This window comes from Trachemys scripta, chromosome 3 (assembly GCF_013100865.1).
Source record: "Trachemys scripta elegans isolate TJP31775 chromosome 3, CAS_Tse_1.0, whole genome shotgun sequence".
In the NCBI taxonomy this organism is placed as follows: Eukaryota; Metazoa; Chordata; order Testudines; family Emydidae; genus Trachemys; species Trachemys scripta.
In genome coordinates, this window is record NC_048300.1 from 165,683,458 (window position 1) to 165,707,813 (window position 24,356).

Consider the following 24,356-nt stretch of genomic DNA (forward strand, 5'->3'; position numbering starts at 1 on the left):
CTTCAATGACTGCTGCTCCAGCCTCTTCTTGGCTCTCCTCCTCCTCCTCCTCCTCTTTCCCCTTTGATCCAATACCATAGCAGTGAGCATGTGTAGGCTTACTGGAGCCCTAGGCATAACTAACAGTGTGAAGCAAAGGCTGTGAACCAGAGTAGGCCTGTTTTTGGCAAAATAACAAGACACTAGGTATTGGCTAACCAAATAAGCACATTCCTGACCAGAGAGGACGGTACAAGAACACCCAGAGTTCCCAAGTAACTAAGTAAACACATTCTTAAGACATGGTACAGGAGCACAGCGACCTCTTGTAAGATAAGGATGGGATGACAGGATAATGGATAAGGATGTTTTATTTGAACTAGCAGAGATGCAAGGTGTAGGATTGGTAACTAATCAGATAAGGAGTGTAACTTGTTTGTATCGATGTATAAAAGGAGACGTCTTACAAAGGACACTGTTGGCCAGCATAGGGGACAGCATCCTGGTGTGTTGACTGAGCTGGTACTGTTGTCGCAGGCAAACATGTGTTAGTTAGGGTTACCATATTTCAACAATCAAAAAAGAGGACGGGAGGAGCCCCGCCCTAACCCGGCCCCCGTCCTGCCCTAGCCCCGCCCCTGCCCCTTCCACTCCCTCCCACTTCCCGCCCCTTCAGAACTCCCAACCCTCCCCCCCACTCCTTGTCCCCTGACTGCCCCCTCCTGGGACCCCTGCCCCTAACTGCCCCCCAGGACTTCTCCCCCCCCACCTAAGCCTCCCTGCTCCTTGTCCCCTGACTGCCCCGTCCTGAGACCTTCCCCACATCCTAACTGGCCTCCTAGGACCCTACCCCCTACCTGTCCCCTGACTGCCCCAACCCTTATCCACACCCCCACCCCCAGACAGCCCCCCCCGAACTCCTGACCCATCTAAACCCCTCTGCTCCCTGTCTCCTGACTGCTCCGATCCCTCTCCCCACCCCAGCCCCCTGCCCCCTGACAGCCCCCCCCAGAACTCCCAAACACCCCCCCCCTTGTCCCCTGACTGCCCCCTCCTGGGACCCCTGCTCCTAACTGCCCTCCAGAACCCCACCCCCCTACCTAAGCCTCCCTGTGCCTTGTCCCCTAACTGCCCCCTCCTGAGACCCCCCACCTGTACTCTGACTGCCCAAAACCTTACACCCCCAACCCCCAGACAGCCCCCTCCTGAACTCCTGACCCATCCAACCCTCCCCCTGCTCCCTGTCTCTTGACTACCCCCCCCCGAACCTCCCTGCCGCTTCTCTGGCCCCCATACCGTGCTGCAGAGCGGCGCGCTCGACAGCGGGGGAGGAGAACAGGGTCAGAGCTCCAGACTGCCCGAGGCGAACGGCCGGCCAGCGATCTGCGAATGCAGGGAGGGAGGGGGAGGGAGAGAGAGGAGGGGAGTGGTGTCAAGTTGCAGAGGAGAGGAGGGGGAAGTGGAGGAAGGGCTCAGGCTGCCGGAGCCCCGTGCGAGTGGCTCAATCCAGCCGGCTGCCCTGTAAGCCGCGCACGCTCTGCATGGGGGGAAATCCGGACATTGACAAATTCCCCCCGGACGCTATTTTTAACTCAAAAAAGCCGGACATGTCCGGGGGAATCCGGACGAATGGTAACCCTATGTTAGTGTACCTGTAGCTCGTATAGGGCACGAATACTGTGCTTTGTCGACAATAAACCTGGCCGAGTGCCTTTGCCATTGAACTGATCCCGTGGCCTTTCTTCTGAATAACATTGAGGTCTGCTGAATTACCATGCTGCACTGTCTGCTAGTGCAGCTGACATCAGTGCTCCAAGAACAGTAACAGTGCTGCAGCAGCAACAATATTCCTTAGCACTTAACAACAGCATGAAGCTCCTAAGGTATGCTGAAGGAATTTAGGAATTTGACAGTATTGGAGAAGGTATGGAAAGACTCTGACCCTCTTTCAACCACTACTTCCCAAGTCCCTGGATGGCCATCACATTTGTGCCAACCTCCACTGTTCAGCCCCCCACTCTTGCGGTTTCTCCTGCTACCCATCACATTTGATCAAATCCTAAAGCATTTTGGGACTACAGTTTCCCCGAGTGCTCATTGCTTATAGAGGGGAATGCTGAGTCAATAGATCTGTTAGTGCAGGGATCGGCAACCTTTGGCATGCGGCCCACTAGGGTAAGCACCCTCGTGGGCCGGGCCGGTTTGTTTACCTGCTGCGTCCGCAGGTTTGGCCGATTGCGTCTCCCACTGGCCGCAGTTCGCCACTCCAGGCCAATGGGGGCTGCAGGAAGCAGTGGCCAGCACATCCCTTGTCCCGTGCCGCTTCCCGCAGCCCCCATTGGCCTGGAGCGGCAAACTGCAGCCAATGGGAGCTGCGATTGGCTGAACCTGCAGATGCAGCAGGTAAACAAACCGGCCCGGCCCGCCAGGGTCCTTACCCTAGTGGGTCATGTGCCAAAGGTTGCCGATCCCTGTGTTAGTGCAAGAGCCTTTGGTTTTGCTGGGTCAGAGAAGACTGTAGGATTACATTAAAATCAGGCTGACTGCTGATTTATTGGGATGGATAGTCACCCTGATTTTCTGACCAGCCTTCTGAGAATGAGGTCTATGGTGATTGCCCCTAGGACATTTCTAACTGAGCCTCACTGCTTTTGAGACAGTCACCTCTGATATTATAAGAATTCTGTTGATTCACCTATGTTTATATTTAAATAAGGGGAGAAACTGCAGAAAATAACATGAGCTGATTTGGTTACTTAGCAACTGGACTAAATCCAGACCCCAAGGGATTGATGAAGACATCACAAAGACGTGTGATGCTTATAGTTGGTGAGAAACAAGGAAGTGATGGAGCAGCAAGAAAACAGGAAACAGCAGCAGAGAGTCCATGGCAGTTATAAAGACAGATATCTTAGGGTTTCCTAGAAAAGTTGGAAAAGGATTGCTAATTCAGGAAGTTTTCACTATTCCAAGGAATTGAAGATTTGCTGGCACAGGTGTTTATTTTTTTCAGGAAAAATCTCAAACTAGTACAAGAACAAAGCTTGGACAAAAGCCTTATTTGTCCTGAAGATTATTTATTGTATTTTTTCCAACCTATCACACCAGCTCCTCAGAACTTTTCTTCACTGCTGGCATCAACTTTTCCAAACACTTCCCATCAGCATCATCTACCCAGGGTCATCTTGCCACTGTTTCGTCATTGTCAGAACATGCTATATTACCATTCTGCCAAAATTACGATAGCATAATATTTCTGGGTCACACAGATTAAGAAAACAATAAGGGTGACAACGGCCCTTTAAGAGAAGAGGCTAGTGTACCTGTGACTGGTCAGCTGACTGCCAACTGGGCTTCAAAGGGACATATGGGCCTTAGAGGGGAGAGATTGGAACTGCCAGAGATCAGGAGTCATAGAGTTTAAGACCAAAAGGGATCACTAGATCATCCAGTCTGACCTCCTCTCACAGGCCACCAACACCACCCAGCACCCGCACACTAAATCTGACACCAAAATGAGACCAAAATATTACAACCCACAGGAGACTAAACTGTTACATGCCACAGGCAGAGAATAGGAGGTGCCTGCATCCTTGATAATGGCAAGGAAATGATTAAGTGAGATGTATACAGATAATCCTGGTAAGTAACATGCACTCACACATTTCAGAGGAAGGTGAAAAGCTCACAAGGTCACTGCCAATCTGACCTTTGGGGAAAATCCTTCCCAATCTCACATACAGTAATCAGCTAAACCCTGAGCATGTGAGCAAGTACCAGCCAGCCAAGCACCTGAGAGAAGAAATGCTCAGTGCCACCTCAGAGCCCTGGCCCACCTTGCCCAGTGTCCCATTTCCAGCCATGGCCATCCTGATGCTTCAGAGAAAGGAGATAAAAAAACCTGCCCAGAATATATGGGGTGAGGGGAGAGAATCCCTTCCTGATCCCAGTAGTTGGCTGGCTGAAACCCTGAAGCATGAGCTTTAGGAACATAAGGTGAGCTAATTCTCCTTGACTTTTAGCAATTCTCACTTTATTCCTATATTTCCTAATCTCCACAATGCAGCTTTCTTTGCTGACTGACCCCTTTTTCCCATTCCAAACAGGCTCTCTGCCTACTCCTAATAACCTCTTGGGGGTGCTTATTCATCCAGCTGGGTCTGGAGCCTTTCCCTACAAATTTTTTTCCCATGCTTGAGAAGCAAATTTCATATAGTTTTTGTATAGCTGATTTGAAGAAATTCAAAACTTCCTGCACATTTAAGTCCTTGAGGTCTTCAGTCCAGCTGGCTTCTTTATCTAAGTCCTTTAATATCCCAAACTCTGCCCTTTTGAAATGAAAAGGAGTCTGTAGGAGGGCTCTGAAGGAAGCTGTAGGTGGTTCTGGGGAGAGGTTGAAGACCAAAGAGCAGCAAAGGGAGTTACCTGCTGATTTCTAAGATGGAGAGGGCTGAAGGAAGGGGATCAGCAGAGGGGATTACCTGCTGATGCTCCATTCTGGTGCCAGAGGGGTAGAGAGGTCTGAGGACCAGCGGGAGTGAGAGATGCTCCCCTGGTGAAGATGAACTCACAGATGAGAGACTGTGGAGAGTACCTATTGGAAAGAGCGAGTTTGCAGTCCAGCTGGAAGGGCTGGAGTGGCTGTTCTTTAAAAAGGACAGGAGAGGACTGAAGAAGAGTCTAGGTGTGGTGGAAGATGCAGGAGTGTGGTTATGCTATGTTCATGGACTAGAGCACTGGTGGGCAACCTGTGGCCCATGGGCTGCATGCGGCCCATCAGAGTAATCTGCTGGCGGGCCGCCAGACAGTTTGTTTACATTTGCACGGCCGCCAGCAGCTCCCAGTGGCCGCAGTTCGCTGTTTCCGGCCAACGGGAGCTGCGAGAAGTGGCAGCCAGCAAATCCCTGCAGCCTTTGCTGCTTCCTACAGTTCCCATTGACCGGGAACAGTGAACCGCGGCCATTGGGAGCTGCGGGCGGCCGTGCAAATGTAAACAAACTGTCTAGCAGCCCGCGTGCCTCAGGTTGCCCACCACTGGACCAGAGGATGTGGAGTTTTAAGGACGATATACTCTGGGTGTGAGAAATGGACTATGTTTGGAACTTTTATTATGGATTATTTGAACTATATTTTGGTAATAAACTGGCTCCAAAGAGGGGTATTATTAAGACAAGAAAGCCTGTGTGTAGGTCCTGAGGAAACTGAGGCAGACATGCACCTGTTCTGTCTCTGAAGGGTGCTCAGGGCAGAGCTGCCCCATGATACTCTGCCAGGATTGTCAGCAATGTCCTCTATCCCTTCTTGGGTAAGACCCTTGATGCACCTTTTCTCTATATAATTCAGAGGAAAAGTCATATGTTAACATTTCAAAATGAAATAATGAGCAAAGAAACAATATACAACTATGTTGATTATCCTAGTCAGTTTCAACTTTCCTCTTTCTAAATGTTTATGGTCAAGTTTTTCTTTGCTAATTGAAATATTCTGCGGATTCACACACACATAACTAAAACTTTGCCTAGCCTAAAGTTTGTCCCCATATCTAATATGTCCCAAGAAATCCAAGTTTACCCATAATGCATTGGTCAAATATTGTCACCACTCTGTCCATAGATTTTCTGTTGAATTCAGTTAGAGTTCTATGAAAGAAGCAGCAACAAAACAGGGCACTTAAATGGTGAAAAAAGGAGTTTTCCATAAATTTCTAATCTCTGAAAATATCTGTGCTGCAATTCTAAGAGTTGTAAACGGAGAGGGAAATGGGGTATCCAGGGAATTCTAAACTTTATATAAAATTTTTGCAAAAAAATTTTCTAGGATAAAAGAATTACTTAAAGAAAAGAGAAACTGCTGTCTAAGAGGAAAATAAGTAACAGCAAACATACCAAAGAAAGCAACATCTCAGAAAATTAGAGCTTTGTAGGCTTTTTTGTTTGTTTTTGGTTTTAAATCCTAATAAACATTTTGTCCTGAGGGACACTAAGAGTTATCAAAAGATGCAAGTATTTTTGGTAATGATGCATAAACAAAAGTATTGTAGGTAGGATTTAGTATAAAAGGAGGTTTATTAGAAATAACTTATGGCTGGATGTTGACTTGTCCTGGTGGGAAAAATTAGAGGTAAGTATTGGGCAAAGATTTTTGAGAACTGATGATTGTTCTGAGAGTAAATTGGCAACAATTTGCAAGGGAAATAGTAGTAAAGGTGAAGCAGAGTGAGTCCAGTAATGCATTAGAAACCCTGGTTCTTCCCTGAGAGGCAGGGCTTAAATTCAGCCAGAGCTGTCCGGAGTGGAGCTCTGATAAATATTTTCAACCCCACTGGAAAATAATCTATGAGAATTTAAGCCATGCTGAGAGGAATATTGATAGTAAAACACTGGAGAAAATGTTAAGTACAGTGAGTATTTATCTGGAGAGACATATTAAAATGAAAGTACTGGGAAATTAACAGAAATTGCACTGGTTGACAAAAGGCAGGATGCATGGTAACACTGGTTAATACAAAGTAGAAAAAAATGGGATGTGAGAAAAGATTTAGAGCAGAAATTTTAAACTTTTCAAATTAATGTCTGTACTGATGCTGTAATGAAATAACTGTGTTTTAAGAGCAGTAATACATTCTTCTAGAAAATTGCTATGCTGGGTGGATTGTGGCTGGATTCAGTGGAGAAATCAATGGGAGTCAAGTTACTAAGAGAACCAGATTCATGGTTTTGGCGCTTATGAAGCATAGCGGGAGCTTCCCTGGTGACCTACATAAAGTACAATATTGTCTTCTCTCAAGATACCAATAAAGAGTCTTAGAGCTACAGTATCTGATTGGATTTGACTACTTCCTCCAGATTTTTACACATTTGATTCTAAAAATTCATCCTGTGAACCAATAAATCTATTTTATGGTCAAAGACTTAAAATGTGTTTCTAAAGCATTAACAGCTGGTAAAATTGTGTCAAATGTTGCTTTAGATTACAAGATGGAGGGGTGGAATGATAAGAGGCCAATTTATCAGCAGTGGGAACACCATTTAAAGCTGCTTGGCAAGAGGGGAATGTGATTGTGATGGGAGAATGAGGGCAGTGTTCAATTTTATCCCATTACTTTTGGGCATTGCAGGGTCTGAAACTACAGATTTTCTCTTTGGGACGCTGGGAAATTGTTTCTTCCTTTTTGGAGGTGATGTTAATGAGGAAGCAGGGTTAAAAGCTTTCCCTTTCTGTAATTTGTCTGTTTAAATATTATGATTTCCTGAGGGGTCTTTACTGAAATAAATTATATCAGTTTTGGCAGCAGCAGGGCCTACATTGGACAATAGATTTTAGTGGTGTGGTGAGTGTTCCTATATTGTGTCAGGCTGTGCTTAAAATATAATATTTTATCTTCTCTCTCTCCCGCTCCTTTCCTATCTGACATCTCTCTGTCTTTAAAGAGACAATTAAAAACAAAAAAGTAGTATGTAACAAAGACAGTGCACTATAATTAAGATTTCCTTGAATCACTTCAACTTCCTACAGTCATACACTTTTAATTCCTGTGTTCCAGCCCCTGCAAGAGGTACTATTTTAATTTATTTCCATTCATACTGTATTATTTTCTATATCTAGCCATAATTAAAGTATCTAACCATATCACGTTTATCTCCTATCTAGCAATCTCTCTTCTAAAATAATCATTGCTTAATGGAATACTGTAAAACCAAACTGGATAAGTATTGTTATGAGTGATGCTATCAAGGTCTCAAAGGTTGTAACCATATCTGTTACAATAGAATCATTCTCTGGATAAACAGGATCAGACAGGAAGCAAATTGACCCCTATGGAAAAATACATTTGTAACTGTAATCAGGGGCTGAATGAGCTCTTCCCTGACATCTGTTGGTAAACTGTGGGAAAAGACCACAGGAGCAGACCATATTTACCTAGGCGATCAACTGATAGACCTGCTTTGTTAAAGTGATCAATTTTGGCTGATTTGGGTTAAAATTCAATTTAGTTGTGGATGTAGGGGTAATGAAATGTTATCCTTATTGTATGACTAAGGGCAATAGAGCTTCATGCTTAATATGCTCTAACTTGAGGAGGTAATTTTAAATGTAACCTCACTCACTAAGCGTGTGGTAGTCATGCAAATCCAATTGAAAGTCAGAGAGAGAGATGTTCCCAGTGCTTAATTTGTAATGAAAGAGGTGCTGGGACTCAAGCACTTAGGTACCAGAGCTCAACCAATTTTTTTTTACATTCATAACTGATGCAGCAAGCCCAGAGGTGCTGGGGCTATGAACTGCCAAGCCTAGAGGTGCTGGGGGTCAGCTCTGGCATAAATTAAGCACTGGGTGTTCCTACCTGGCAGTGTAAACTCAGTTTGAGTACCATCCTTGCCCCATTTGTCTACACTCCCCTTCCAGTCTTTAAAGAAAGAGCTGATCAGAGTCAATTTAGACTTCTGGCTTCTGCTCAGGTATAACTGGAGGTGAAATCACTGATGAACAAGTCTAGGGGGCTGAACCTTAGGGCTTGTCTACACTTACATTTTATAGTGCTCTAACTTGCTGGCTCAGAGCTAATCCCCTTGTGGAGATGGAATACCAGGAGTGCTGGGAGAGCTCTCTCCCACCCCTCACGCGCTACCACATGCACACTTCAAAGCGCTGCCGCAGGAGCGCTCCTGCGGCAGCGCTTTGAAGTTTCCAGTGTAGACATACCCTTAGACTTGGTGTTGGGAGTGTTGCAGTGAAAGACATCGCAGAGGCTGCAGTAGCAGTGAGGTTACCCACTACCTGCTGAAATCACCTAAGAGCTAGGCTAAGTGGTGGAACCTCAGAATATGGCATTGTAATAGGCAGCATGAGCAGTAGAGGCATTGCTTGACACTCCCCCACCCTGTAAATGTGCTCTTGAATTCTGGGATTTTGCTGACCTTAGACAACAAAGCATGAGTGGGATGCTGCAGAGGGAAAAGGGAAGTGGTGTGTTAAGGGGACATTCACACACAAGATGGGAAACTGAGGCAAAGGATACTGCCCCAGATAATGTGGGGCAGGTGTTTTACTTATTGTTACTTTATTATTGTTTACTTACTTTTGAGTTATTGTTTAGTGTTTTCCCAAATTAACACAGTGTTTCCTTCTGTAACAGGGTTCAGAACCCACCCCTCTTCCTGGGGCTCGCTTGCTGCCCCAATAAGGCTCAGAGAGGCTTCAGGGTTGTGCAACACCCATGTCTTTATTTACCTACAGTTATCCCACCACTAGTGTCTTAACTATTTACAAGCTTTACAGGATTATTCACCCTCTTTTACAGGCAGAGTCAGCCTTCAACTAGGAGGCAGTTAGTTAGTTCATTCCCTCACTTCTTTCTGGTGCCCTCCCTCCCAGCCTTTATAGCCCTTGGCTTGTCAGGCCAGCAGGTGTTGCCAACCCTCAGGCCGGCATCAGGCCTTTTCCAGTCCCAATCTGCTTCCCTTGATTGGAGCTGACTGGGAAGGGGCTAATTAGGTGCTTTTGCACCAGCACCCCCGCTACATCTTCTATTTTTAGTAAGTGCTTGCAAGTGCGGAATTATTGCCTCTTAGAGGCACTCTGGGGTGGTGTTTAGTTTTCCAAGATTTCTGGGTGGGGGTTTGAGGCAGTTTTGTTTTGGATTGTTAAGAGGCCTGAATTTGGCCCTTGTTGCTGCCAATGCTACATAGCAGGAGGGATACATGATTATGAGCCTTTTACTGTTTTCACTTCCACTGATGTAGCTCCACTGACTTCAGTGGAGTTATTCCTGACTTACATCAGATCTGTGGGAATAGAATCAGGTACTATGGCTTATCCCTAAGGTTTATGACAACAAATTCACAGATTTTCGATGATGACTTGTTCTAGTTAGGGTTGGGTGGAAAGTCCTGTTTGTAATCTGTTAATTAAAATATGTTTACTAACCCATGTCAAAACATCATCCGTTTTCCCAGTCTAGACATGGGGTCAATTACAGCAATACAGCCCCACTGATGTTAATGAAATGTAGCCCTAGTTCTCTAAGTGTTCCCCTTCAAATGTCCTTTAATGTAAGTAAACAATGGGCATGGAGCAAGAAAGAGGAAGGGAAGGGAGAGAAACTGTATAATAAAAGCCTGATCCAATGCCCATTTAAGTCAATTAGAGTCTTTCCATTGACTTCAGGGGATTTTGGATTAGATCCTAAATGAATTAATCTATTTTCTTATTATTTCATCTCCCTCTTCAATCTTACACCCAAATGATTGATCAGAATTGGTAAATTTTCTACCATTCTTTATAAATGAGAAATTTTGGATGTGCAATTTAATGGATACAGGTGGTATGTGGAGACATGCATTTTACCTCTCCTCTTTCTTGGCTATAATTTCTTTAGTTCTTGGTAGTTTCTTTTGTTCTTTTTGCAGTTCTGTCACTATAAATGTGGGTAATACCTTTGATGGAAATTAGTGGTAGAGTTAGGTTTTTGATGTTCAGACCTTTGGAGTACTCTAATGCATTTTATATTATGCTGCTGAATGTATGTACTACATGGGCTCCAGACTTATGCTGCTGATCATTTTTATTTTATTGGAAAGGTAACAAATCATTTGTTTGGCAGAGCAGTTTGTAGCCTGAGGGGATCTGGGCCTAATTCAAGAGGAAAGACTAAACTTCTTCTTTTGCAAAGAGGCCCCTGCTAGACAGGGTTCTAGGTGAGATCACGACTCCCCTTCATATCTCTGTCACTAAGAGCTCCTCATACAAAGTTTTAAAATCTCTTGCTGTCCGAACCTCTTCATCAAGCCTTTTTTTATACTCTTGATGCCAGGGGTGACTTTACAGCTGGTCTTGTGAACCCTTTGGTAGTTGGACTCTCTTCAGCTGAGTTAGTGACCTACACTCAGAGTGTCTTAAGTTTCTGAACTTGTTGCAGATAACAGAAGTCTCTGCCCCATTATCTATTGAGGACTGGTCTTACTTAGTTGGGGATTGGTCCTGTTTTGAGCAGGGGGTTGGACTAGATGACCTCCTGAGGTCCCTTCCAACCCTGATATTCTATGAGTAAATACCCTTAGTTATATTTATTACCTTAAAATTTAAAAAAATCAGATTGAGTGACTTTGTGACAACCCCTTATGCAATTGACATTTCAATGGAAAGGGAGCAGTGAGTGCTGGTGCTGTCTTGTAGATATCTCAGTATCTTTCAGATTCGTTTTCATTGCTGCTCTTCAGGATGCATTATTGCTGTTGTATGCAATGACAGACATAGTTTGTCTTCAACCCTCACCATCCAGGAGTCCACTGAACCACTTTGAAGCCTCTTTCCCTCCCATTTTTACTCTCTTTTCTCAGAAGGTGCGGAGTTATGATGGCCTTCCCTCCAATGATGAGATGCAGATTAGCTCATTCCTGAGCTCTTCAACACCGTTAGGGGCACTGGCCAGAGGATTCACTTGCAAATATAAAGAGGTTCTCATTCCCTCTTGAGGCTGAGTGCACTGTCCCTGCAGTCCCTGACAGCTATGGGAGACTAAGTATATCTGATCTTTCCACTCCTATAAACCCAACTATTAGTCTTTAAAATAAATAAAATGTGTTATAATTAACATTGTCAAGTTGTTTTTTAAGGAGTAACTTGTAGTGCTGCAGAAAGAGAGCTGCACTAGTGGAATATCAATCTCACCAGAGATGAGAAAGCACAGAGAGAACAGGCAAGCTGATAGATGCAGTTCCTACAAGCCCTGTGGCTGATAAGCTTTGAAGGTATTAAAGTGAAGAAGCTCAGAATAATTTTAGTCTCTCTTTGAAAGACATGAAGATAAGTGATTCTAATTAGAATGAAATTAAAACCTGAAGGTCAAATAAGATATGAGTTACTGTATGTGAAGCTAATTAGACTGCTCCAAAACCCACTGCAGAAATACAGTAATAACTTATGGTTACTAACCCTATAAACTCTTGCAACTGGAATAGAGTCCCCCTTTGGAAGTGCTGGATCGAGAAAGCATTTCAAGTAATATACATTTAAAAATTGGAATAAAATATACATTTATTATCTTTATTCCCAGCCTCATTCACCATTTAATTACAGTCTCTAAATTCCCATTGCCTATTGAAGAGTGTAGAAAGCTAGCTTTTTTATTATTATTGTGAATCCAATAAAAAAAGTCACCTATAACTCCCTGGGTTTTAGTTGCTTATTCTCTGCTTACTGTGTTAATATGATTGCCACTTTGCATCCAGTACTCTCATAAGAACTACCCCACGCCCACTGAGGCCAGTAGGAGTTTTGCCCTTGATTTCAGTGGAACAAGATCAGGCTCATGGTGTAATAAACTTAATTACACACAGATGGGTTATTTTTGCAGTTCATTGCTGAGTGCCTGGCCCTAAGATACATCTGGGTTGCATCTACACTAGTAAACTTTGTATCTGTAATTCAACACTAGCCCAACAATGGTGGAAGCTGTATAGGGTGACCAGATAGAAAGTGTGAAAAATCAGTTCAGGGGGTCGGGGGTAATAGGAGCCTATATAAGAAAAAATCCCAAATATCAGGACTGTCCCTATAAAATCGGGGCATCAGGTTACCCTAAATCTGTAGGGTTGACAAGACTCAGGTGGTGTTAAAAAGCTTGTTTCACCCTAGGAGCAATGCAGAAACAAGGACAAAATTGTGACTCTGAGTCACAAATAGGTCCTTGGTCTGCCCCTGGGGCCACACACATACATGCTGCACCTAGCTCAGGGCACACTCATCCCTCATGAGTGCAGGGGACTGGACTAGATGACCTCTCGAGGTCTCTCCAGTTCTATGATTCCCATGCTGTAGCCCTAAACAAGGGTCGATAGCAGTTGATCTTGAATATACCTTCTCTCTCCCTCTCAATGGGTAATATTTATAATTTGATTTTTACATGTAGCTTTTAAATATTCAATCACTATCTTATTAAATGGAAATGAAGGCTTAGGAACCTTTAGGGAGACAATCCAGTTGCCTTGGCCCTATACAGTATAATCCCTTTCCCTGGCACACCTTGGTAGAAAGGAAAATGTGCCAGTTAAGTATATCTCATTGTCAAAGGCTCCTAGTGTTAGGAGATAATCACTCTTACTTCATTAATTCCTTTAAATACGGCAATGTGCAAAACATTAAATTATTTTTTAAAACTATTAAAATAAAACTGACTCATTTACAGACATATTAGAACAGAGAAGCAGCATGAAGTGAACAAATTGCCTTCGAGTAGGAAATTTATGCTAGCAAACACCAATAAACAACTGTGAATAGGCATGCAAATAGCATCAGGCATGCTATTTAAACTGACTTAGCGCAGCTGGATATACAGTTCTCCCACTGTCTAGAGCCACTGAAATACATTACATTACATTTTTTGTCTTGTCTCCATCCCAATTAAGTGAGCATACCATTTGTGAAAGTGCTGGTTAAATTCTTAACTCCCAAAGGATGCATAAACACATCTTTACAGGTCTAAGGTGAGGGACAGATGCCACATTTAATAGCTTACCATTCTCTTCTTGTCTTCTCTTTGACAGCTGGAACCCCCTAGCTTTTATATACACACACACACACCTCTCTCTCTCTCTCTCTCTATATATATATATATATGTTATAGCAGGCAGATGATGTCATGTTGATGGCAGATGAGAACATGTCTCCCAGTACAGTCAAACAAACTCACTTGAGCTAGTGTGCTAAAAATAGCTGTGTGGATGTTGTGGGTCTGGTGGTGACTTGGGCAAGCCACTGAGCTCAGACCCAGGGGGTCAGATAGGCTTGGATTCAGGTGGGGAGCCTGAGCCTCTGCTGGAGGTGCAATGTCCACACTGCTATTTTTAGTATGCTAACTTGAGCTAAGCTAGCGTGAGTCCGTCTACCCACCCTAGGAGGCTTGCTCCCAGCTGCAGTGTAGCCATACTCTAGGTTCCATGGTGGATTCTCTTCTTCATCAACCTACCCAGAGAATGGGCAGGCTGCCCCAGACCAGCTTCCCTCACACTCCTTCTCTCACCATATCACCTCTTATACAACCCTTAAGAGGTTGGGGGAGGGGGTTGTACTTTGGGTCAGGATGTGCCACCTTTACTTGAGGTGAGTAATATGAGACTACATGTAGAGTAAGATACCACTCAACTTGATAAAAGATGGCAAGACCTGATCCTCTTGATTTGGCTATTATCTTTAAGGTTAAGGGTCCAATTCTGCAGTCCTGGAACAAGGAAAACCTATATTAAAGTTAACGGGAGTTTTGCATAAGTAACAGCTACAGGATCAAGCCCTAATTGGATTCTGCTGTATGTGATCCATCTTATTTTTAAATCAATATGTTTAACAGAACATATTGACATTTACACTAGAACTTGTCACCATTAACCTCAACCATCATATTAATTCTTCAACTTTGGAAAGGTGCAGCAATTAAATATTGATAATTAGATTCATCACATCTTCTTGATTTACAAACTTAAAAGATATTATGCATTTCAGCAAAATAAAGGAGAAGATTCTCAATGTTAAATTTAAGAAGCCTGTAGTTGTTTTCCTGTATTCGTTTGCATTGAAGAAATAATTTTCTGTTACAAATGCTCCGATTTCTAAAATGTCAACATACACAAGGTACTATTTTTGTATGCTTTGGAATATGTTTATATTTAGATATTCGATCCAATTTAAATAAAATCTGAAGAAGGAAGTTATCTGGATTCGACATACTGGATCGTCTGATTCCAGTCCTTGGATCTGTACAGGCTGTGCATAGCAGAGTGCCTGGAGGATGGGGGACACGGTTAGCCCATCTTTGTGCTTTCTCAATCCATATGGCTGCTGGGGGTTTGTCTGACTCCTGCCATAAGTCGGAGCAGCCTCAGAGCTACTCTAGTTTATGGTGGCAGACAGGTTGTATGCATATGGAGATCACTGGAGTGCAGCAGAACTCTGAACGTGCCCCTTCCCGGGCAACCTTTGGCATGTACCCAGTATGACATGTCCCCTATGCTGGTGGATACCACAAGACTGTGGTTCTGTCTGTTCAGCTCTGTCCCACCCAGGTCTTCCCCAGAGCAGGGGAATTCTCAGCTGCCTGGTTATGGTAGTAGCCACAGCAACCCCCAGCAGCCATATGGATTGAGGAAGTGCAAAGGAAAGCACTAACTCCTGAGAAATTATAAAGGAGGAAGCACTGCCTATGTGAATCCCCAAAAACAAAACAAAACAACATCAATGTTTGTGATGCTTCTGCTGTCTCAGCAGTTAATTAACAAACATTATTCCCAGAACAGTGCTGACATCTGTCAACATCGGGCCAGACCCAGCAGTTCTCACTCAAGCATAAACTCCCATGACAGTCAATGGGCCAATTCCACCGCTGGTGTAACTTGGTGCAATTGTTTTGCCAGCTTACATCAATGATGATATTGTCTCAGTGACTGCTGTAGTTCGGGCAAGAAGTAATTTTGGGCAATCTATGATGTGTGCAGGAGGTCAGAGCAGATGGTCATAATAGTCCGTTCTGGCTTTACAATCTATGACTATATATTACAGCTCCAGAGAGGGGAAGTCAAGATTTGTTAAATAGGACTCAATCAGTATGGGAGGAAATGTTTTTATTTTCATGTTATCTAGAGTTACTGAATTAAAACCAATTTGCGATTATATACATTTCCCAGCAGACAACTATTTAATTTATAGCAATACTGGCTTCTGAATTGATGTTTTAAAAGTTGTATTTAGTATATCCATAATTTCAGCAGGTGGCATAAATTAACACAGCCTTCCCAGATAGGTTGTTAGGAAAATATATCCAACATCAGCAAGATGAAATGAGTCCCAATAACTGGAGGCCTGAATAATGGCAGAAATTGCATCTCTAATCCATCCCAGAGGTGGCAGCAATTCAGGGATTGTAAAACTCTGAAGTCAAAGGATGAAAAAGCATTAGGGAAATGCAACATTCATTCATCAATTCAGCACTGGCGAGTCTAGAGACTCCTGCTCCTTTAATGAAGTCACCTTTTAGTAGCATCAGCACAAATGTTTCGGAAGATTTAGACAAACATTTGCGCTGATGTTGCTAAAAGGTGACTTCAATGACAAAACTCCCATTGACTTTAATGAGGCTAGAATTTCACCTTTAGTGCACACACAACTGTAAAAATCTCATTAGCATTAATGGGAGGTATCCACAGCCTGTGTCAAGGCCAAGAGAGAACAGATCCACTAAAAGAGAACTAGAGGGACTAAAAACAGGAATACATGGGGTGCTTAGTTTTACAATAAATAGAAAATATTACTTAAGTACGTTGCTTGGTTTTGACACTAGATGGCAACAGCATACGCTGGAAATAATCATTTACTAAACCTGAAAAAATAAACATGCTGTAAAGAAGTGAACTGAGTAGAAAATCAGCCAGTTTTGCAAAATCGTTTCTGCATGAAATTAGAACAAATTAAAATAAGGCTTAAGTACCATATGTTTCAGCAATCAGCTTAGAGATCCTAAAGAGATTCTGAGATCTGCCAGTCATATGTTTGAACTGTTTATACTTCCTTTAGGTGAAAATATGCCCTCATTTACTCCCATTAAACAATCTTTATTGGGGTTTTGTTGGTTCAAGTAAAGGCAGAATTTAGCCCTTAAATGTTGGAATATTATGGAACCAGATATAGGGTCTAATGATCAGCTGCTTGTGTACCTAAAATTCCTATAGAAGTCAGTGGATGAACCAGTGTCAGGCTCTTAAAAGCATGTTAATGCATAGAATAACGGCAAATAATGTTTTATAGCTTAGTAATCAAATGATAATAATCTACAACAGGGGATAGCAGATATCTATTGTACGTTTCATTTACAAAACTACTTATCTAGATATTCAGGACTAAAAATATCTGTGAAGAATTTAGTAACAGGCCAGATTGTTCCATTTAGGAAGAGTCTTTGGTCGGGGAGGCTAGATAGAGGCTGTACACTCATTGCTAAGGCTTGGATTTTGCCACGGATATTTTTAGTAAAGAAAAATTCATGGAAGCCCGTGACCTGTCCCTGACTTTTACTAAAAATATCCATGACAAAATGGGGTGCTCAGCTGCGGGATCCCCACACCGCCCCGCAGTGGCTAGGCAGCTGCGGGGGCTGCTCAGAGCTCTGGAGGCCCCCACTGCCTACAGCAGCTCAAAGCTCCAGTGTGCCCCTGCCACCCATGGTGGCCTGGAGCTGTGAGGGACCCCTGCTTCCTGCGGCAGCTGGGAGCTCTGGGAGGTTGTGGAGGGACCCTGCAGCTCCCGGCTGCCGTGGGCTGAAGTCACGGAGGTCACTGGAAGTCAAGGATCCTCTGTGAAAAAATCGTAGCCTTACTCATTGCCTCATCCCTTTGGGGGTACAGCTCACATCCTCAGTCACAGCTGGTCACCCCCACACTAGCCATGCATAGGGATAAGAAGGAGTGAAGCCAGGGGCACTGCCAGCTCCTTTCCCTTCCCTGACTCATTAGGAGCACTATGCAATCCCAGAGAGAGGGACTGGAAATCTCTGTGTCTCTACCCAGCTCCTGGAGCATAGTGGGGAGAAGGATCCTTACATACTCCTCCTCCCTACTGTTCACCTGTGTAAGGCAGAATCTGGCCCTTAAGGGTATAAGTGTACCCTCATTTGCATATGCATGACTCCCACTTATGTCAGTGGGAGACTCGAGTGCAGGGCTGGATTGGGGCCCTGTGCATTATGGAAACTCCAATTTGGCCCGGTCACCCTTCCCCTATCATGATGGAGGGGTGGCTGCGCCAAGCCTGAGTGGCACTGCAACCCTGCTCTAGCTCTGCTCCGGCTGCTGCCACTCCCTGCCCCATACAGATTCCTGAATGCCTGTTTCACCCCACATATATCCCAACAACCCTCCACCAGCCCCCACTTATCCTGACAGCCGTCTCACACATTCCAGAAGCTCTAACATATGTCCTATTCACAGCAGCCCCCACCGGCCACAGCCCCCAACATCTGCCACTGACCCCCAACATCCCAGTCACCAATTCCCCCCAGAAACCTCCATTCCCACCACAACCCCCACAACTCACCCACCTCCCCGCAAATCCCCCACTCGCCCCTCCCCACAATGTTTCCCATTCCTCCCATAGTCCACCACCAACTCTTCCCTAGGCTCTCACGCGCTGCCTCTGATACCTTTCTGGCTGCTCACTGGTGCCCCCATCCCCCAGCTCAGCACTTTTTTCCTGATCTGGTCTAGGGCAGCTCCCCCCAATCTCAGCCACCCAGTGGCTCTGTTCACTCCCATCACCTTCCCCACACTCACACAGCATAGGCCAAATTTGAATGAGTGGCTTTGCCAGATTGCAACACCACTCACTCAAATTTGGCCTGGTTGCCCCTCATCATGATGAAGTGGTGGCCAGGCCAAACCTGAGTGGTGCTGTGATCCTGAACGCCACATCACAACGACACTCACTCAAATTTGGCGTGGCCATCCCTCCATCACTGGGGGCAGTCAAGCCAAGTCTGAGTGAGTGGCATTGTGATCTGGCTTGCAGGGTTGCAGCACCGTTCATGTTTGGCCTTGTGCCAAGTGCACTGAGTTCTGCTCGAGTTTTGACACTAGGTAGTTTTGTGATGTTACTTTGGTATGAGCTTGTTTTCTTAACTCACTGGGAAATCTGGGTCTGTGAGGAATGCAAGGCTGGGCTCCCTTGAGAATAACCAATGTGTGGGAGTAACCTTCCAAGTCCACACACAGAGAAAATATTTTCTATAAATCTCATTTATTTTGTGCATTATTGTGATGGGAAATGGCCATGTTTGCTAAAAAAACAACTGATGAGTGAACACATTAACATACATTAGACATTTTTATTTGGGACTCATCTGTGCTTGTGTTTTTATGAGAGACTGTATTTTCAAGATAGGGAGATCAAATTTTTCATATTTAAATGGACCATTTCATTCTTTTGATGCAAACACCATATGGTAGAACGCACTGTGAATATAATTCTACATAGCCACAATACTTATTTAGTAATTCTATAAAAGGAAAAACGTCTAGTCTATAAAAGCTTAGAGACACACAAATATATGTATATATCAAGAGAATCTTTTTGTACCTCAGGAGTCCAATAATAATAATACTTAGCATTTATATAGTACTTTTCATTTTCAAAATGCTTGTCTAATTCTCACCTCCCTGTTGTGAAGCAGGTAAAGTACTGTCATCTTAATTGCATCCAAGAAACCGAGGCAATGAGATTAAGTGTCTTGCCCAACTTGACAGAGGGCAAGTGTCAGAGCCAGAATTACAACTCAGGAGCACCTTGCTACAGTTACTGTGCTCAGACCACAAGATCATATCTCTTTCATATAGAAAAGACTACAAGCACCACTGTCATGCAGACATATCTGGGGTGAAACACAACAACAGTATTAGGAGAAGAGGCGAAGGATACTGTATCCAATTAGAACAATAAAGCAAGTATTAGGTAGGCAGATTATAATTACTAAAACGGAACGAGGACATGTCTGGGTGAGCAAGAGTGTCTGAACCTGGCTCTAAGTAATTAATCTTCACAACATGGCTGTGCTATGGGCAAATACATATTTCTATCCTTATTGTACGGATGAGGACTCTGAGGCAGAGAGGTTAGGTGAGCTGCTCAAGGCAACAGATCATTTGTAACAAAGCCCAGATTAGAAGGCAGGAATTGCTGACACTCAGTCCTGTGCTTTAATACCTCTATCTGGGGTAACAAGCCTATGAGCCATCTTAAAAGCCAACAATAGTGCTTTATGAGGCTCAGCATTGCAAATGCTAGTGGTACTGGTGAGAGGGGACTTATTGAAAAATATACAGTAATAACAATTCTTAGCACTTGTATTGCATTTTTCCATATTCAAAACTCTTTAAAATCCAAATCTAACTGAAGATGTGTGTTCACAACCCCATTTTCCTCGGGGCTGTCCATGGGTCTGCTTTTATCCAAAAAATCTTCTTACTATTGTTGCTTTGCAAAAAGTAGCTTCCCAAGGCTATATAACTGTCTCTGAAGGCATGTCAGCATGCTGAAGCCTCCTCTCTTCCCCCCTTCCCTAAAATTTATTTGCATTAGGCTTCTCAGTGGCAGAAGTGCATGAGAGTAAAAGCAATCTTAATGCGGGTTGTCATTTTTTAGTCCATGTCTCTATTTGGTTCTGCTTGACTGATAATAGCAGCTTTTCTCAGTGCTCCTCCAGATGTGAACAATTTGATTCTCCCTGGATGGTGAATAATGTGCATGGGTCTGGGTATGGGAGGAATCCTGCCCACTTGCCCCCCCCCTCTGCCAGCTGACCCACTGGAGCAGAAGGCTCAGGATAAGGCTGAAATGGTACATTTCACTGCTTGGAGAAGGAAGGAGAATTTGGGGAGTCTGGACAGGGTGGAATGGATCTCCAGGCATCTATGGAGGGGAAGGTGCACCAGCTATGGGGCTACTTCAGCCTTTAGGACCTGATTCAGTAAAGCAGTTATGCACATGCTTAACTTCAAGCATGTTAAAGTCCCACTGATATCAATGGGACTTAAACACATGCTTAAGTGCTTTGCTGAATCGGAACCTTAGGCTACAGTAACAATGTGGGAGGACTTCATCTCCCTGCAAACTTCTCCAGTGCACAACATACTCACCTAGGCTCTGGGCTTTGATGATTTAGACTCTAATGTTTATGGTGAAAGGAGAGGAGAACGTATTGGCACTATCTCAGCAAATGCCTCAGGTTGAAGGTCAGCCACTTTTGCGTCTTGAGATTTTAGAGGTACTGAGGGAGCTCTGGTTTGTGACCTGCAGGTTGGAGCCACATCCTACGTGGCTGGCACAGGACTGCACTGGCTCCTTATCTGCTTGCAAGGGTTGACTGACCCATAAAGCCCTGTATGGTTTGAATTCTGATTACCTTTTCCCCAATGTGCCACCACTGGAATTGAGGCCAGCTGGGTTGCCTAGATTAACTGTCCCTGGATTTGAACATCTGAGGGTGGAGTCAAAGAGCATGATTATTTTCTGACTTACACCGGTGTAAATCAGGAGCCACTTCACTGAAGTGGGAGAGGGGAGTCAGGTCCAAAATGTTCCCAGGGTAGGTCCCTGGACTCTCAAATTCACTTTCCTAGCTGGACTGACAGGGTCCTTGTTCGCTGATCTTCAGTGGATACACTGACTTAGTCCCCAAATAGATAGTTTTTATGTCCCTCTGTTCTACACCACTCCTGATGCAGCCCTAGCATCGGAGGCATGTCAGGGGCGTGGAGCAGCTTATCAGGGATGTGGCTGGAGCATACTGTGCTCTGGTAATCCCCAACTGGTAGATGGCCCCTTAGGGGCCATAGTCAGATGGCATAGATTGGCTTGATATCAGGACAGGGGTCAGAGCTGGCATAGAACTGACTCCAGGATCAGGGAGCCATAATCTACTTCCTTGCATCCCCCCCCCCACCCTTCCCCAAACTTGTGTCTGGACGACTTTGCTCACTTGTAAATGACTACATAACTGCAAGGCACTGGAGAATCAGGCCTACTGTAGCTATCATAGTTTATTTTGAATATTTGCTTGAATAATATAAAGCAAACTACCTGCAGAGATAAATACCTTCACACATTGTACATGACCACATTCACAGTTAAGCTTCAAGCAAAACAAGAAGCTCTATATTGAATACAATAACATGAGTGTTAGACATTTTGGAGGCCTATATGTCTGACAAGTGTGGCACTGCCATCTTTCGTCTGGAAACAAGAAAGTGTTTTCGGTATTGTTAGTAAGTTATAACTTGACTATCAGACATGAGCTCATGCAAACATTTAACTAGAAAATCTGCACAGGCCTGTTTCCATAAAAACAAATACTAGAGCTTATTAGCTTTAACTCTTTAGATAATCATTCAATTTTTAAAGTCACAATATGCACCCTTAATATTTCATCAGAATTATATTGTGCACCCTATGACCGCTTGACCATTATTCAACAGAGATGTACATACACGTATCTAGCAACCTATATAAGTAGTCCAGTTGAAGCTAACACCAGTCAATGGCTGACATATGCATTTATAATGAACATGTGTTCTTGACATTTGAAAAGATATCCTGAGGCTTCTTACATATTCAGCAGAGCAATCAATTTTTGTTTGTATAGACGCTAGGATAAATTATATTTCCAATGCAAACATGTGCCTGCAGTAATTGGTGTTAGGCAGTACCCTCTAGTGATTAGGGAGGGAACTAGATGAGCAAGGATGTGGATTCTAGTCCTAAATCTGCCACTGACTCACTGTTTGACCTTAGTCAAGTTGCTTAAATGCTCTCTTAGTTGTATAATTCTCAGATTTGCTAAGCATCATGAGATGCTCAAGCATTTTGAATGTATTGGTATAATACACTGTAAATGCCAAGTATTTGACATCTTTTAGCCAGCATCTATAAAGATTACATTTCTAATTCAGAATAAAACAATAGAACAAAACTTTATGACTAATACAAGGTATCACTGTATCTTCTTCACTGGCTTTGTAACTACTGCATATCACCTGAAACTGTGATCTTATTAAATTTAAACAGCCAAGTGGTTTGGACCTAGTCAGTATTTGGAGGAGAAGCCATGGGGTGCTATAAAAAGAGATGGTGGTGATTCAGTGACCCTGTTTCTGCTCTTACTTACACTGCTGTAAAAATCAATGTGACTCCACAGCTGATTTACACAGGTGTAAGAGGAGAAGCAAGCTCTGAAGGTGGAACTCTTCCTTCTGAATTAGGATAAGTCTATACTGGAGCTGGAGGTGTAATTCCAAATGCAGGTAGACATACTAGCACTACCTAGCATGCTAAAAATAGAAGTGTAGCTGTGGCAGTGTGAGTGGCAGGATTGGCTAGCTGCCTTGAATACCATCCCACCTATGATGGAGTCCCTAGGGTGCAATCTGGAGTGTGGGACCGCTGAGCCCTCCAAACCCACCAACCTGGGTTGCCTCTCACACTGTGATGTCAAGATACAAACCTCTGACAGGCACTGTACTTACCACCGATGTCCACAGACAGGGACACACCCTACTGTGTTACACGAATGATCTCCCAGCCACTCATGAACCTTCAATACAGAAGCTCCAGCCAATTCCCCCAGCACCCCAGCCTTATACCCCAGAACAGTACCGTCTTGCACTGGTCAGAAGCCTGGCCAGTGTAAGTTCATTACCTACTTCTCCATTCTGACAAAAGGGTAGTGGCCGTGCAACAGCCCTTGTTAGTCTGAGCTTCAACCAAAACACACCATTTTAGGTAACATATAAAACAGATTTATTAACTACAGAAAGATAGATTTTAAGTGATTATAAGTGGTAGGCATAAAGGTCAGAGATAGCTATCTTAAGAAAATAAAAAGTAAACACACTTTCTAAATCCTAAATTTTTAATCTAAGCAAGAGCTGAATCGAACAGGTATTGAGAATTTTTAAGTGAGTAACCCAGAATATTTATACTATAACAACTATTTACTTAACACCCCCAATAAAAGACCTGCCTGCTTAACAGGGAAGAAGCTTAGTACATCTAGTTCACTTACATGAGTCAGTTGGTGTGGCCCACTATCCTCACACAACAGTTATAACCTAGGATCGGCTTTTCCTTTGCTTTGCACCTTTGGTGGCCATTCGCAACTGTGCAATGTGAGTGCAACACTCTAACAAATAATCTAACAAGATTATTTCTGTCAATTTTGCATTCATTTTGAAAAGTGTAAATGCCAGATTCTGATGTCATACACTAGTGTGACTCCAATGAAGTCAACGGAGTTACTCTAGATTGACCTAAATGACTACACAAGGTGCAAAGCAATGTAGAATTGGACGCTGGAAACTCTTGGAAACTGTGTTCTCTTATCCATTTCTGGTGTAGCCAAGTTAGTCATTTAGCAGCCATTACCGAGGAGTGTAAAATGATGAGAAGGACACAGGCAAGGAGATGTATGCTCAGGTATAGAGCTTACACATTAGCTATACCACTGCAGCTGAACAGTTGTTGAAAAAAGGTATGAAATTTCCAAGGGAAGATGCATCGTATAGATGTGAACTATTGTTTGAGAGCAACAGAAGCTTGATATTTCATAAAATTTGTGGACAGACACAGATATGCTGAATGTGTTCCTGATCACATCTTGATCAGTTTAGAAATTATGAACTGTCCCTATTAAAAATGAAAGCTGAAGTGAAGAATTCAGTGACAGTTGGAATAATAATTTCAAGTTCCAAATTTCAGTCACTAAGAATATTCAATATAATTTTTTTATTTCAAAGGATTTAACTTCTTTCTCCTCCCACTGAACAAGTGTAGGCTGTATTCACATATTT